The 18,141-nt window shown below is 36.0% G+C and overlaps 1 protein-coding gene and 1 long non-coding RNA gene across 4 annotated transcripts in view; one reads left to right on the top strand and one right to left on the bottom strand.

The window, feature by feature from the left end:
- The window catches only part of RASGEF1B (RasGEF domain family member 1B), a 630,294-nt gene that overhangs the window by 109,982 nt on the left and 502,171 nt on the right, over nucleotides 1-18,141 (bottom strand). The window lies entirely within an intron of this gene.
- On the top strand, nucleotides 5,653-12,021 carry LOC116524484. The gene is made up of 3 exons (XR_004257350.1): nucleotides 5,653-5,760; nucleotides 10,713-10,802; nucleotides 11,463-12,021. It is a non-coding gene; the product is annotated as an uncharacterized LOC116524484 (long non-coding RNA).

Raw genomic sequence — 18,141 nt, 5'->3', positions numbered from 1 at the left:
CCCATAATTAGGTAGTCAATAACAAATCAAAAAAGGTCAATAATATATAATTATTTGCTAGTAAAATTTTAGTCTGGCTATAGGAGCCCAGGACCTTTTAAAGTATGCTTATGAAGTGAGCACGTTCTTCACTGCACATTATAACAGAACTTAAAAGACACAGGTTCCTTCATTTCCCAAGCCATTTATCCCTTCCTGAAATAGTATAGGAATTAAAGTTTTCCTAAAAACAACCTAAATGAAAGAAGCCCAAACCACTGTAAAGGTAAAAGTAAATTTTACCTTTTAGACTTAGTGATTTTTAAAAGTGACATTCACCATCCTATAAAATGAGGAGATTCAGCTATATTAACAGTTTCAAAAATTATAGAACAATGAAGTTTATTTTATTTTCTTCTTTTTAAAATTATATTTTAAGTTCTGAGATACGTGTGCCCAACGTGCAGGTTAGTTACATAAGTATACATGTGCCATGGTGGTTTGCTGTACCCATCACCCTGTAATCTACATTAGGTATTTCTCTAATGCTAACTCTCCCCTTGCCCCCCCACCCCCCCACAGATCCCACTGTGTGATGTTCCCCTCCATGTGCCCATATGTTCTAATTGTTCAACTCTCACCTATGAGTGAGAATATCTGGTGTTTGGTGTTCGGTTCCTGTGTTAGTTTCCTGAGAATGATGGTTTCCGGCTTCATCCACATCCCAGCAAATGACATGAACTCATTCTTTTTCATGACTGCATAGTAATTTGTGGTATATGTGCCACATTTTCTTTATCTAGTCTATCATTGATGGGCATTTGGGTTGATTCCAAGTCTTTGCTATTGTGAATAATGCTGCAATAAACATATGTGTGCATGTGTCTTTATAGTAGAATGATTTATAATTTTTTGGATATATACCCAGTAATGGGATTGCTGGATCAAATGGTATTTCTAGTTCTAGATCCTTGAGGAATCACCATACTGTCTTCCACAATGGTTGAACTAATTTACACTCCCACCAACAATATAAAAGCGATTCTACTTCTCCAGATCCTCTCCAGCATCTGTTGTTTCCTGACCTTTTAAAAGTCGCCATTCTAACTGGCATGAGATAGTATCTCTTTGTGGTTTTGATTTGCATTTCTCTAATGACCAGTGCTGATGACCTTTTTTTATATAAGTTTGTTAGCCACATAAATGTCTTATTTTAAAAAGTATCTATTCATATATTTTGTCCACTTTTTGTTTGTTTTTTTCTTGTAAATTTGTTTAAGTTCCTTGTAGATTCTGGATATTAACCTTTGTCAGATGGACAGATTGCAAAAATTTTCTCTCATTCTGTAGGTTTCCTGTTCATTCTCCACCACAAATCAACAGAATATACATTATTTTCAGCACCACATAGCACTTATCCTAAAACCAACCACATAATTGAAAGTAAAACACTCCTCAGCAAATGCAAAATAACATAAATCATAACAAACAGTTTCTAAGACCACAGTGCAATCAAATTAGAACTGAGGATTAAGAAACTCACTCAAAATCGCACAACTACATAGAAACTGAACAACCTGCTTCTGCATGATGACTGGGGAAATAATGAAATTAAGGCAGAAACAAGTAAGTTCTTTGAAACCAATGAGAACAAAGACACAATGTACCAGAATCTCTGGGACACAGTTAAAGCAGTGTTTAGAGGGAAATTTATAGCACTAAATGCCCACTGAAGAAAACAAGAAAGATCTAAAATCAACACGCTATCATCACAATTAAAAGAACTAGAGAAGAAAGAGCAAACAAATTCAAAAGCTAGCAGAAGATAAGAAATAACTAAGAGCAGAACCGAAGGAGATAGAGACACAAAAAGCCCTTTAAAAAAATCAATGAATCTAGTTGTTGGTTTTTTGAAAAGATTAACAAAATAGACCACTAGCCAGACTAATAAAGAAGAAAAGATAAAAGAATCAAATAGACACAATAAAAAATGATTAAAAGGATATCACCATTGATCCCACAGAAATATAAACTACCATCAGGGGACAATATAAACACCTCTATGCAAGTAAACTAGAAAATCTACAAGAAATGGATAAGTTCCTGGACACATACACCCTCTCTAGACTAAACTAGGAAGAAGTCAAATCCCTGAATAGACCAATAACAAGTTCTGAAATTGAAGCAGTAATTAATAGCCTACCAACCAAAAAATAAAAAAAGCCCAGGACCAGATAGATTCACAGATGAATTCTACCAGAGGCACAAAGAAGAGCTGGTACTATTCCTTCTGAAACTATTCCAAACAATAGAAAAAGAGGGACTGCTCCCCAACTCATTTTATGAGGCCAGCATCATTCTGATACCAAAACCTGGCAGAGACACAACAAAAAAAGAAAATTTCAGGCCAATATCCCTGATGAACATTAATGCAAAAATCCTCAATACAATACCAGCAAACTGAATCCATTAGCACATTAAAAAGCTTATCCACCATGATTAAGTTGGCTTCATCCCTGGAATGCAAGGCTCGTTCAATATGCTCAAATCAATAAATGTAATCCATCACATAAACAGAACCAAAGACCAAACCACATGACTCTCTCAAGAGACACAGAAAAGGCCTTTGATAAAATTCAACACCTCTTCATGCTAAAAACATTCAATAAACTAGGTATTGATTAAACTCTCAAAATAATAAAAGCTATTTATGACAAACCCTCAGCCAGTATCATACTGAATAGGCAAAAGCTGGAAGCATTCCCTTTGAAAACCAGCACAAGACAAGGATGCCTCTCTCACTACTCCTATTCAGCATAATATTGGAAGTTCTCACCAGAGCAATCAGGCAACAGAAAGAAATAAAGCATATTCAAATAGGAAGGCAGGAAGTCAAATTATCTTTGTTTGCAGATAACATGCTTGTACATTTAGAAAACCCCATCGTCTCAGCCCAAAATCTAAAGCTGATAAGAAATTTCAGCAAAGTCTCAGGATACAAAATCAATGTGTAAAAATCACAAACATTCCTATACACCAATAATAGAGAGCCAAATCATGAGCAAATTCCCATTCACAATTGCTACAAAGAGAATAAAATATCTAGGAATACAACTTACAAAGGATATGAAGAACCTCTTCAAGGAGAACTACAAACCACTGCTCAAGAGAGAACACAAACAAATGGAAAAACATTCCCTGCTCATAGATAGGAAGAATCAACATTGTGAAAATGGCCATACTGCCCAAAGTAATTTATAGATTCAATGCTATTCCATCAAGCTACCATTGACTTTCCTCACAGAATTAGAAAAAAACCACTTTAAATTTTACATGGAACCAAAAAAGAACCATATAGCCAAGGCAATCCTAAGCAAAAAGAACAAAGCTGGAGGCATCACGCTACCTGACTTCAAGCTATACTACAAGTCTACAGTAACCAAAACAGCATGGTACTGGTACCAAAACAGACATATAAACCAATGGAACAGAACAGAGGCCTCAGAAATAATGCCACACATCTACAATCATCTGATCTTTGACAAAACTGACAAAAACAAACAATGGGGCAAGGATTCCCTATTTAATCAATGGTGTTGGGAAAGCTGGCTAGTCATATGCAGAAAACTGAAACTGGACTCCTTCTTTACATCTTATACAAAAATTAACTCAAGGTGAATTAAAGATTTAAATGTAAGTTCTAAAACCATAAAAACCCTAGAGGAAAACCTAGGCAATACCATTCCAGACAGGCATGGGCAAAGACTTCATGACTAAAACGCCAAAGGCAATGGCAACAAAAGCTGCAATTGACAAATGGGATCTAACTAACTAAAGAGCTTCTTCTCAGCAAAAGAAGTTTATTTTCAAAACCAACAAATACCAACCAATTCACTACTCACCCAGTCAACCAAAAACCTTTAAAAATGACAGTATGTAAGGGGGCACAATTCACTGCTGAAATAAGGTTTTAAGAAAGACACCCCTACTATTCAAAATGTGGGCCTTGGACCAACTGGATCAGCATCATGTTGGAAATGCAGAACCTCAGGTGCCATTCGAGACTCAGTAAAATGCATTTTTATATGCACATTTTAGTTTGAGAGTACTACTAGATGCTCTTCATAAAAATTCAAAATATATGTAGTGTTATGTATTGTTTAATTTTGTTTAATTCAATGTTAACCAATGTTATTTGATCATACATTCTTTTTTTAATAGAATACTCATTTAACATTGCATGGAAATTGTGGAACACAGTTTGAGTGATGTTGAGGTAATAACTAAAGTCCTTCCAAACAAAGCATATTATGTCTGTGTTAACTATATAGACATAGATACACACACACACACACACACACACACAGGTATATATAGATATATAACAATTAAACTATTATCTATCTACATATCTAGTAAAAGTAGCCATAATTCTGTGCATACGTTTAATAAAACATAAAAGGAAAATTGATTTATTAGATTTGAGAAAAATGGTGGAATGTGTTAAGTTCCTAGTTAAGAGAAGAAATTTTGTGAAAAGTCAATCAAGATATCAGTGTCTACTGGGGAACGTTTCTGTGGGGCTGGGTTTTCCTTTTACTTTTCAAGATCTTTTCCAAAACATTCATTCTTCATTAATAGGGGCTAATTTTTATGTACTTTCTTCTACTTGTTCCTATTCAAATACGTTATTTATAGAAGGCATGTTGTTTTGGGGACTGTTAACATTTCCAAGGTTTTTAAGATTGTTAGTTTTTATGTGAAGCTTCCTTGGGTAAGTTCAAATTGATGATAAGGATTTGGACTTAATTTGATGTTATTGGAAGTAATCTGAAAATAACAATCCTTCCTAGTTGTGGTGATTCAATCATTTAAGCCAATATTTCAAACAGGAAATTATACTTTGCCTTTATATTCTCTTAGTGTCTATTGAAAAGCACAAGAATTTCACCCTTCCACCGAAAAAAAGCACATGGATCTAGGATGGTGGCTCCTTTTATTCCAGAGACTAAAAGCTTGAGAATAGAAAGGGCTTTGTCATTGCGGATCTCACTTTATTCTACACAACCTTAGGAATGGGCAGGAATAAGAGTGAAATCATGCTATGGCTGTAAGAAAGCGTGGTAGATGAGATAATTTCAGGTGGTATAGGCAGATATTTTATTATAATGGCCATGAATTTATGTGAGAAAAGATATAATCAGTACAACCTATGTAACACTTCCTAGATATTATCATTTAGAATGAGGTTAAGTTCAAAAAGTGAGGCCACTTTAGAAAGCAAATAACATTAGAGGTGTGTATACAATAAAAATTAGGAGTGTGGTAATGTAAAGACTGCAATGTGGGAAATACTCCTCTAAGCCAATCCTTTTGTTCTGCAGATGGAAATGAAGCCCTCCATATATGGAAGTTAATGGGATTAGGGCCGAGCAATTTTTACTTCTCAAAATCAAATTTAAATCCGTATAATAGACTCAGATAAAAATACCTTAAGTGTATCTAAAATATCCTTAAGATATAGAAGTCATCGATCACAATGAATGTCTACTTCCTCAGATATTAGACAATTGATTATATGCATACAGCTCATATTTTTCAGGATTCTCCAAAGCATTCAGATGCATTCTAATAGTAAAGTAAAATAACTTCTCCCTCCTTTTGAATAGGTTGTATTTACCTTACTTTAGATATGAACACTGTCATTGGGATTTACCTCATACCTGTTACTACTGCTCTGAAGGCTGGTTTTTCCTGCCATTTGAAGATGGAAATAAGCAAGTAAGATTCCACCTCCAATTTATTATACAAAGCATATAGGCAAAGACTCTACACCATTTAACTTTGCAGTGCCCTGGTTTCCACATATGTGAAATACCACTTAATTAATTGATCTCTAAGGAAACTTCTAGCTTCAAAGTTCTATAACTTTACAATTATTAAAAAATAAATTAAACCCATAAATAGCTGGAGAGAAATAATAACATTTCCAGAGAGAAATATGTTATTAGATATTAAACCATCATTATTTTAGTGCCCAACATGTTACAGGTAATCGAAAAACCTTGTCTCATTTAATCTGCCCAGCACACATACGCAATTCCTATTTCACATATGCAGAAACTGAGGTTCAGAAGGCTGTAGTGACTTATTCAAGATGACACAGTTGGTAAGTAGTGGAGCTGAGATTTTCAGCCACATCTCCTTTTCTTCAAAGTCTACTCCCTAACCTTATCATGCCAAATTACCTTACTATGGTCAAAACATTATCATTACCTTTTAGGAAAAGCTACTGGGCAGAATTACAGAAAAAAATATCTTTTTATTTGTCAATTTGTCAATACGGCTAGAAAAACACCCTAAGGACTGCCCAATTGATAAAAAATATTGAGGACATATGTCATTTTGAAATGACTTCCTTAAATATATGGAATAGATTGTTGATATGAATGCTGATCAAATTCAATTTAGATGTGAATTTCCCATTTGAAAAACCTCAAACTCTAATACTGATCCAGGCTATGGAGAGTGAGGGATTAAACCTTATTTGTTTGAGAAAGGGTCTCAGTCCATCACCCAGGCTGGAGTGCAGTAGCATGATCAAGGTTCACTGCAGCCTCGACCTCCTAGGCTAAAGCAATCCTCCCACGTCAGCCTCCCAAGTAGCTAGAACTTGGGAGCACACCTGGCTAATTAAAAAAAATTTTTTTTAGAATGGGATCTCACTATGCTTCCCAGGCAGCTGGTCTGGAGCTTCTGGGATCAAGCAATTCTCCCAAACTGCCGAGATTACAGGCATCAACCACTGTGCCCGTTCTAAATCTGATTCTTGAGAGGCAAAAGAATAGAAAACATATGAATATTCTAATGCATATAAAAGTATTTCCATAGTTTCAAGATTACATTATATTTTATTTCATTGAAAATAGGCAACAAATATTACTAGCACCTGTAAGAGAATAACTGCTTGTGACAGAAAAATTGAAATGAATCATAAAATTTTGGAAATGTCTAAAATTATAACGATAATATTTATAAATGAAAAGCTATATTTTATAGCAAAATAAAAATTTGTGTAGGTATGTTTATATAAGCATATATTATATTTAGGTGCTGAGTCAAAAATCAAATATAAAAAATGCATTAAGTAGCATCTATTTGTTGGAACAGACTTCAAAGGTAAACTCTACACAGATTTTGCATTACCTTTTGAAATAATAACTTAGCTGAAATAAATTCTCTTTGAGACCAAACAGTTTGATCTTCAAGGTGATTTTGAGCTGGCAGGAAAGATAATTTTGGGGGAATACACAGAATCAGCTTAAGATAATGACATTGGCTTTGAAAAATAATTTCAGGAGTAATCTGCATTTCTAGCTGCAGGCTTACTCTTCACCATATTCCAAACTCAGAACTCACAGAAATTAACAAAAAATAATTTTAAATGCTTGAACTAGCACATTAATACCTCGTGACAACAGTAGCTTGTTTATTGTAACTGATATTCATTTGAACAGCAACATGCAAAATGTCGGCATTTCAAGTGGATTAATCAGTTGATATCCCTAATATAATCATCCATTTTGGACAAGGTGCTGATGAACACATGCTCAGATTGAAAGTAAAATGAGGGTAACTATAATTTTCCCAAGGGCCATAAGCTTAAGCATATGAATGAAATCACTAAATAATCTAATTTTCACTGGCTTCACCTACATGAGGCAGTTTCTCAATAGCCATGTGAAGCTTCCCCAGTGTTAAACATTTCTGGGAGTCCCGAGACACTATCTCGTGCTCTCATATGTAATCATGAGTAGATGCCTGCTGGGCATTGCGGCTCCTCTGACAATGCTCAGCAAGGCACCACAGCCTCTCCTGCTGCTCCACAAGGCCCAGCTCTGGCTGGTGTGCTTCACTAATACTATATCACACCACCGTGCTGGCTTTTCCAGGGTGCACGACACTCCTCTGCCTCACCCTGTTAGGCACACTGATTTCCTGGGCCTCGACAGTGTACGAGCAGTATCTGGGTTGTATAGGAAATGAGATTATGATCCACCCTGACTCCCACCTGGTTACAATGGATAAGGTACAGACTCTAGGAACTGAAAGCTAGTTTATGATCACTTGTGGGTTTATTAGTAAACCAGATTTATTAGCAATCTGGGCAAGTGCCCAAGAGGCCCTGAGAACCACAGTAACTTGGATTGGACAATGCAATTTGGATCCAAAGCCAAAATGTGTCATTGCATCCCCACTCACATTCAGGCCCTGGAGTCATCTGGAGCCTGGGTGGACTGGGAGGGTAAGAAAGAAATAGATCTTGAGAGCAAACTCGCCATCAAGCCAGGTGCAGGGAACATCACAGTCCTGTCCCATTTGACCCCATTACTGGCTAGCCAGAGTATAAAGAGGAAAGAGTAAAAGGTTGACTCTCTCTCACTGTGCTTTATCCCATGGAAGCAGAGGGCTGCAGAACGTGAGCACCACTGCTAGCAAGAGACTTGTACAGGAGCAGTCACTTTTTAACACAGGGACATTCTTCCTAACAGGAGGCTGTCACCAGTCCAAGGAGCTACCCTTCTCCTTTGTGAGGAAGCAGGGATGGGGCTGGCAGAGAAGCTAGAAGCTTTCTTTCAAGGCCACAGCCCTGAGGGGAAGAAGTTTCCTCCTCTGTAAAAACATGAAGATGGTAGATTAAATTTCTTCCTTTGAGACTAGGCAGTTGATGAAGTGCTGGTGAGGAAAGAGCAGAGGGAAAATGGCTGAGCTTACTTTGTGTTATACTCTATTTGAGGGATCCCAAAGCACACTAGTCTATGCCTCCCAAGTGTTAGAAAGTTTATTAAGGGAGTTTTCAGCTTTGACTTATCATCTTCCTGCCTTACTGGTCTAATGGGCTGGCAGAGAAGACAATCCAAGTGGCAGCCACTAGTGCAGAGAGCCCCCTTTCCTTCCAAAGAAAGAAAGTATGTGCCATTGGTGCAATCGCTGACCTGTCACACTTGACTATTTTCCCTTAGAATTAATTCTCTTCCAGTCCCCTTCCTCCCTGAAAATCTTTGCAGCAGACCAAGAATTTACCAAACACACACTATATATGTCTATAATGTCAGCCATAATTATCATTAGAGTATTTTCTCCAAGAGTCTCTTCCTCACTCAATACAAAGACAACTTGTGGGTCTGTCCTGCGAGTTAACCAGACTTTGCCAGTCATGTCTGCACTTAAGCAGTGAATCTGATCCAGACGTAAGTTGTTATTCCCAACTCTGCATAAATCATAATCTCATTTTGTAAGCAGGTACAGCAACAAGAGCTGGTTTATTTAAGGAGAGCTGACCTTTGAGACACTTAAAATGTGAAACTAACAAAGAAGATAGAGGAGTTCAAGAAGTCATTTAAATGGAAGAGTCTATTAATTCATCTATTCGTTATTTCACTCAGCATTTATTTAGTACTTTTGTAAGTGCTAAATACAGTGTGTAAAGATAAAATAATAATAATAATAATAATAATAGGCCGGGCGCGGTGGCTCAAGCCTGTAATCCCAGCACTTTGGGAGGCCGAGGCGGGTGGATCACGAGGTCAAGAGATCGAGACCATCCTGGTCAACACGGTGAAACCCCGTCTCTACTAAAAATACAAAAAATTAGCTGGGCATGGTGGCGCGTGCCTGTAATCCCAGCTACTCAGGAGGCTGAGGCAGGAGAATTGCCTGAACCCAGGAGGCGGAGGTTGCGGTGAGCCGAGATCGCGCCATTGCACTCCAGCCTGGGTAACATGAGTGAAACTCCGTCTCAAAAAAAAAAAAAAATAAATAAAAATAATAATAATAATAATAATATTTACTTCCTGTCCTTAAGGATCTCACAGTCTAGATACAAAGGCAGACATGTAAACAGGAAGATGATACCTACGATAAATCCTTTTCCACAAAATGTGGGCATAATACATTTTATAAAAATGAAACATGATAAATGCTATAACAGACACATAAAGTGCTCTAAAGTACAGGAAGAAACTAATTTTTGCTATAATTTTTACTATTTTTACTAGAATCATTAGGCAGTCCCTAAATTGGAAAGATTTGTGAATATATAAAAAATGATAAGTACTTAGGCTTAATTTTTTCATACATGACTATTCTAGGCCTGAATTTCTAGTATAGTATTTCCTGAATGTACTTATTTTTTTAAGTTTATTTATGGAATAATTATGGTAGAAATGACTAGTGATGACCTTTGGGTTATGCAAATAGAGATTTTATAAAGTAAACTCAGTTGCTGAGAAGTCATCAGAGCATCTTGGTCTTGTGGAAAAACACAGTTATTATTTATTGATAAATTATTTCCTGCTTATGTAACTGATCTGCTATGTTAAAGCATTAAATTAACATTTTGGAAAATCAAACAAATATCTTTCTACAAATAGAAAGGATCATTTTAAGGTTTTTAATTTGTTTGTTTCTTGCTTTTATTCAGCTTTCTGAGATAAAAATTAAAGAATTAAAAATATTCCTTATAGTTAATAAGTTTTAAATTACTTAGAAGTCACTGTAGCTCATTTGATCTATATTATTTTTCTGAACTCGTGGGACAAATCTCTACATCCATACAGACAGCTCCTAAATATCAATGAATTGAAGGATTTGGGAATATGGCTGACTGATTGTATCATGCTGCTTTACTTTTTACATTGCTTTTCTTTATTCAATCTTACTTTTCATTTCAGTCGCCTTTTTCCAGCCTTGTCTTTTCATGCCTTGGGCTCTTCAGTGGTACACTGGAATCTTGTTTAACTCTTTGGTGGACATCAGTTTCAGTAAGTGATTCTGTGTCTCTCTCTTGGGAAACCTGGTATAGACCTCTCCTTACAGACAATATTCACATATAGAATAGACACACTTAGTATAAAGTAGAAATTCATACAAACAAAAAAGTAAATGAATCTAATGTTTATGGGAATTCATGTTTCATATAATTAGTGATCATGTATGGTAAAACATCTATTGTTTCTTCTGCTAGTAGCACCCTGGTTTTTCCTTGTAGACTTATCCATCCCGAACTCAGTTCATATTACCAGACAGTCAATGACAATGGTGTTGCCCAGGAACCACAGTGTGTGTATCAGAAGTGGTCATATGAGCCAAGAAGGGTTCATTAGAGCCAGCCCTGAGACTTCTGCAGGAACTAATGAGTTGGGGTTTCTGTTTTGGTAAGAGTAAGCTCGAAGCTTTTGGAACCAATCTGCTGCCTAAGAATAACACCATTACAAAGAAAGCAAAGTCAAGAGCTGGAAATCTTGGTCCTGATAATATTGTTTGAGGCCCTAGATATAGCTGGTCCTGAGGCTAGTGTAATCTTATACATTTCGGAAAAGTGAGCCAATAAATTGCTAAGTTTATTATAGAATATTATATTTATGCTTCAAGTTCACCTTTATCATACTGTTTAATTGTCTCTTATTTGTTCCCCCTACTAGATTTGAAATGCCTTGAGATCAGAATTCCCACTAGCTGGCAAATAACAGATGCTCAATAAATATTTATTTGACAACAATTAAGAATCTATCCTTAAAATGAAAATCACACAGCTAGATACTTAGCAACATTGATAATATATATTAACATTTTTCAATAAGGGCTAGATTTTATAGTGATCAAATTATCATATTTGTGGGGAAAAAATGGAATACTACTTGGCTTAAAAATACCTGGGAAAGGCTGCACCAATAAAAATTCTGCTAATAAAATTTCAAAAATAAAAGATATGTGGAGAAAAATCACACCTTTCATTATAATTAAAGTTACTGGTATTATAAATACTGACCGACAGGATACCTACATGAAGTCTCACAGTCTAGTTTCTACTCTGCTTACTTGTATTAGTCCATTCTCGCACTGCTATAAAGAACTACCTGCGACTGGGTAATTGATAAAGATTGACTCACAGTGCCATAGGCTTAACAAAAAGTATAACTGGGAGGCCTCAGGAAAATTACAATCATGATGGAAGGTGAAGGGGAAGCAAGCTCATCTTACCATGGCAGAGCAGGAGAGAGGGCTGGAAAGGAGAGAAGTTGTGGGGGTGGGGAGAAGTGCCACACACTTTTAAACCTGCAGATCTCATGAGAACTGACTCACTAGCATGAGAACAGTATGGGGAAATCCGTCCCTGGGATCCAATCGCCTCCCACCAGGTGCCTCCCCCAACACTGGGAATTACAATTCAACATGAGATTTGGGTGGGGACATAGAGCCAAACTCTATTACTACTCTAACAAATGAATGGCGAAGTTATATAATATGTAACAATTCCAGTATACAATTTCACTTGACTCTATCTCTGTTGGGACGATGTTGTTATAATTGTAGAAATCACCCTTCATTCAACTAAATCTGTATTTAACCATTCGGAGAGTTTCCTTTTGTGTCCCACCCTGAAAAGTCTTTAAAGAGAAGACTAGAAATATTATTACATGTCACTGCTTAAACCACCTGTTAGTGGGGTCTATTTATCTATGGGATTTCTGGGTAAATTAGGATTAATAACTAAGATCAGTAATTCACAAAACATAATTTGCCATTCACGATAAGCAGTGTTTAGAGCGGCAGGTAGAGGTAGGGACTAATCATAAAACTTTATTTGAGTGAGGAGTTCTTCGTTTGAATATTATAGGTTTTTTTCTGTTTTTAAATCAGTAAAAGAAACTGGTCCTAGAAGCTCCAGTGATCTAAGTGACAGCGACTTTGTGCATTCTTTTTTGTTGTTGTTTGCTTAAATACATTTAAATTAGTACACTCTGGCACACCTCATTTGCATGAAATCTGCACCATACTTGCTCATTGTAGTAAAGTTATACCCTTCCCGAGGTGGGGGTTGGGGGTAACTACTCTGAAGATAATTTTCACTGAAATCTAACCAAACTTCATTAACTGGATTGTGACAAGATTATAAATGATATGAAAAATAACAATCTAACATTTGTTCATCAACTTTAAGAAAATGGCTTGCCTATATAAATTTTTGTAATTAAAAAAAATAGCATATTCTACCTTCGTATGGTCCTCAGAATTAAAGCATAATGAACAGGAAAGAAAAGAAAAAGAATGCAACTGAGTGCTAAGGCAGAACATCTTATGAGAAGCAACTAATGAATGTAGAGTATATACTAAATATCAAGTGCAGAGTTTCATAGGGCCAACAGGGTAACAGTCTGTACACATTTTTCACTTACACAGGTGAGGTGGATTTTGCAATTAGCAGTTGCATTAAATGCACCAAACACAATTTCAAAAATATACCTAAAACCTATAATAAACCTACACTCTACTTCCACTATCATGAAGGACTCATGCCTCAAAGGAATAACTATACAAAAATGAACAAGCATACACTTCCCTCAAATACTCAGCAGATCCTCTTCCCACAATCAACACAAACTTTTACTCAACAAAGGGTGAGGCTCAGCCATCAGTAGGTGTGGAATTATTCCAGTCTCTCAAGGTAGTTGACTCTAGGTTTTCTTTCTTCACTTGGAGTTTTTGTTTAACTGAAGTCTAACAGAAAGTTCAATGTTGAATGACTTCCAGCCAACAGAACTTCAAGATTTCCTTTAAGATTGCTTGGCTTCATTTTGGGAAAGAGACTTTAACACATTTTTTATTATATTATTTACATCATCTTTCCTGGTTTAGAAAGTTGAGTTCTGTGTGATTCTACGAGCTGACATTTGGTATGCTTTGTTTTTTGGTGGTAAGAATTATTCAGCAAGTCTTTCTATTGTTTGCTTTCTGAATTCTAACATTTTAACTTTGGAAGGCAAGACAAGCTTACTCATTTTTTTAAAGTTTCTGCTTCATACGATGTATCTTCATTTTTATAAATATGTTTGCTTGCATGTTTGTTTTTGTGCAATTCTATTTGTCCAGTTCTTCTTAATCCTTTGGGATAAGTCAGTTATTTAGTAAGAGACTTCTGTGCCACTTCCTTGCAATAACAAGCAGACACTTCTTTTATTATTTTTTTAATGAATAAGCAACACAGTTTCTAACCACTGTTTTAACTGAAGTATTAAAGGATGCATGTGGGTCTCAGTGATCCAGGCTAAAGTACCTTTGAAAATATTCTATGGAAGATGCTCTTATCCACATGAATAGGAAAAAAAAATGTCATGGACATCTATTTTGTTCTCCCAGGTACATATGAGTATTGCTGCAAACACTGCAATTTCTAGGGGCACTTCAGCCCAGATCCTTTAAATATAATCCAATTCTCATTTCACAGTTATATCAGTAGCTAAGATGACTTGATATCAGGTGATAGGAACTGATATAAAGATCTGTGAACTTCATTCTGATAAATTTTGAACTGCATTTGATTTATTTTCTATGTGACTTTTATCATTAAAGTTAGAAGGAATTATAAATTAAAAAAAAAATCTACCTGCAATCCCAGCAATCCCTCTTCGCATTTTAATATTTGTATATCTAGATTTTCTTTATTTAATAATCTATCTTGACCCTTAAATTATGAAGAACTTTCCAAAATGTGTGCTCTTTAAAATAGACATCCTGCTTACAGAATCTGCCTCCACAGCTTTGAATGTACAAGCAGAATCTTGAGGTAATCTCTCGTAGCCTAAGTAGGCAAGGTTATACTTTTTGGAATAAATCCTTCTTGTTTCCTGTTGACTTTATAAGCACTCTCTTCCTATATATCATGGACAAAATAGTTTGGAAGCTGCTTCTTGGATTTATGAGTCATTTAATAAAGTCATCTCCCCCACTCAGGTTTTTCCTAAATCAATAAAGTTTTCAAAAGTAATTGATTCAGCCAAAAGAAGTCACTAGAGAGCTTTACAAAGGACTCCACATACAAGGAACTCTGTTGAATATCAACAATTGTATTCTAGATTTGTGTGTGATTCAACCTCGTAACAATACCAGTGTCTGGCACAGGGTAAGCCAGCAGTCGCTCCTGAATAAAAATCAAAACAAAATGAAATAAGTAACAAAAAAAATCCCAAATCTACAGTATCAATGTTGGTGTTGAAGCCCAATGGGCTATTGACTGCTTCTTAAATTTAAGTCTTTGAATAATGTGAGATGCTAATGAAAAATTATTTAATATTGTGGCCATTTTATAAAATAGCCTAGAACATTAGCAATAACCAACATTTTAAGGCACTTAATATGTACCTTACATTAAATATATACGACACTGCCCAAGTGGCAAGCTGCAGGGGAGGATAAATCAAGCTTTGTGTGACTCAGATGCCCTTTGCAACACCCTTACAATACATGTAGCATTCTGCAGATATTTATATGAATCAAGAGTCCATTTAGTTTCTACTAGGTTAAATTTCCTGACCTCTAGCAAAGCAGGACAGTTAGATACTCTAATATGATTCATATTTGGGTCCCACCAAAGATCTGTCCAGAGATGGACTTTTTGTGTGGTTCAAGGCACAGGGAAACCTCTAGATTATGAATCCCAGAATGCAAATCAACTGGTATTTAGGTTTTTCATTGAGTACATGAAAATAAATTTCAACTGCCTTCTCCTTCCTTAAGAAGAACCTTATCTGACTCTGAAAACATTGTCAATGGGGTATATGCAATAGAAGAGGATAAAGTGAACTGAAATGAATTAATAGAACTTTATTAAAGCTACTATGCATATAACTAGTTTTAAAAGGTAAAGAAACAACGGAAAATGAGCTCAGCAATATATTAGGAGTTACCCAACCTAGAAAGTATGACAGTGATAAAACTACTGCAACATTGAAGAGAGAGAGAGAGAATTTCTAAGGCTGCCTGATGAGTCTTTGAAACAGAAATCCAGCTGGCTCTAACCTTTTAGAAGACGGTATTTTTTCTAAAATATGGTTAACAGCTTATATGACTTATTCTCCATCAAAAATGAACTCTGAAGAGCAACCTGAGTCTAGGAATAACTTCTAATATCTAGGATGAGCAACTGCGGTTCTGTTTGCTCACTAACCTCACAGTGTCATTTCCTTTACGAGTAGATTTGGCATTTTGATAAAATTTATTTTCTTTCTGCTTTTTTTTTCTTCGGGGGGGGGGACAATGGGAATTGACCACAGATTATAGTTGCCAGCACCATTCTAGGTGCCAAGGATCCTTGGCACCTTATCACAAGTACCTCTCAGGCTGGCTGAGAAGGGAAATGTCAGCAATTAGGATACAGTGACAAGTGCTGTGATGGGTCACAGGTGCTCAAATTTCATGGCTGCATGGGGAAGGGTAACAGGGGCAGAGTGGTGGTGGGAAAGAAAGTTTCTTAAGAGATTTTGTAAAGGACATGTGTGGTCCGGGTGAACAAGCGGGTAAGGATTGCTCTAGGCTAATAAGCTTATGAATGAAGGAACAAAGCTGTGACAAAGCATCCTTGAGGAATTGGAGATAATTAGGTATGGGATGAGTGTGAAGATGCAGATAGTGAGTGTTGGGAGGTGAGGTCAGAGTCTCTCGTTAGCCAAATACTCTGTACCTTCTGCTATTCACAAGGTGATGAACCAACCACTTATGAATAAGTCCTTTTGCTGTTTTGTGCATGTGTTCCTTCCTGTAACTCAGTGGGTGTGTGTGTGTGTGTGTGTGTGTGTGTGTGTGTGTGAATATTCCTGCCTAATAAGTTGTTAGCTCCTTGAGGACAGGGACTGCATAACTCAGGAAACATTTTAGACTGAGCATCATCCTTGAAGTCAGGGCAGTGCAAAAGTGGTACCCTTAAGGGAACATAACATATAAAAGCTGAGACCAGTTAGAAAGCATTTTTCAAGTCAATTGTTGAGTAAAAATGAAAGGAATGTAGACTATATTTTAAATATGTATGGATCACAAAACAATGTTAATTAAAGACTGTTTTCCAAAGGAGACACATGCCGGATTTACAGGAAAACATGGACAGAAGTTAACAACTAGAAGCGTTTGTAAAGTCACATGACTGGGAAGTCTCACACTGCTTGTGGGTGATGGCAGGTGGATTCGCTGAAACAGTAGATAGGATAGTGTGACTGGATTAAGTTAAATAGGTGGAAAGACTGATCCACCTAATTCTTATAAAAAGTGTATAGGGTATAAACCATGAATAAACAAATTAAGACGATAGTGGAAGATCCTGATCAACTGACAGAAAGTAAATAATTGGTTTGAAACCAAAGCAGCTCCTGAGTCTTACGAAGGAAAAAATATTAGTATCATGATTAAAATAATGTTTGAGAAAGACTTTCCAGCAATAATTTATATCTCTTTACAGAATGGAAATACTGAATTAAAAGGGTGGAAGGTTCTTTTTTTTTAAAAAAAAAAGATCTTGTTTTTAATATGACCAATTCCATATAAAAAGCTGAATAAGCTATAACAAATAGACCAGAGGCTTCAGGTTCTATCCCTGATTTTCCCTGGGCTACCACTTCTCCTTTCCAGTCTGACAACTAGATTTATTTTTTCTTTTATCTTTTAAACTTATTTTTGTCATTACTTTGTTATGTTATCTGGAGCAAGTCACATTAGCTCTCTGGGTATCATTCTTCAACTGTAACATGAGAAGGTAGGTTCCAGATTGTCACTAAGGGTGGCTTTCAAATTTAAAATTCTAAAAAATTCCATAAAATTAATAAAAATACAATCCTAATTTTTCCTACAGTTAAGAAAACTCCCATTTGTCTTATCAAGGGAAGAACATGGGACCCAGAAAGCCTGAGATAAGCCCCCCAGTGAGACTTAGTACAGTGTTCATTTTAAAAGCAACACTTTTAAAGAAAGTATGTATTTTTCATATTTTAACATGCCTATTAAATGTCACAGAATTCATGGGATTTTATAATAATAATTAGCAGCATTTTTTTCTTTCCTAGCAGCTCAGAAAATTATGGTGTTGTACATTTAAATTCTCTTTTAACTCTCAAGTCCAGTTAAGATCAGAGCATATATAGAAGCGGATCTTTCAAACATCCAATGCAACAGTAGTTAGATAAATCAGGAACACAGGTGGAATGAGACAAAGAGTCTCCAGAGTGGTTGTTACAATTTTATTAACTTTCAGAAAATCCTCATACAGTATAAAATAGTCTCTCTATATCTCCTACTTAAGGTCACTCATAAATAACTAATTTTTCTAAAGAAGATCCA

Source organism: Sapajus apella, unplaced genomic scaffold (assembly GCF_009761245.1).
Source record: "Sapajus apella isolate SASKATOON/1434 unplaced genomic scaffold, GSC_monkey_1.0 scaffold45, whole genome shotgun sequence".
Classification (NCBI taxonomy): Eukaryota; Metazoa; Chordata; class Mammalia; order Primates; family Cebidae; genus Sapajus; species Sapajus apella.
Note: the sequence above shows the minus strand (reverse complement) of the source record. Positions and strands in the feature narration are given on the sequence as shown.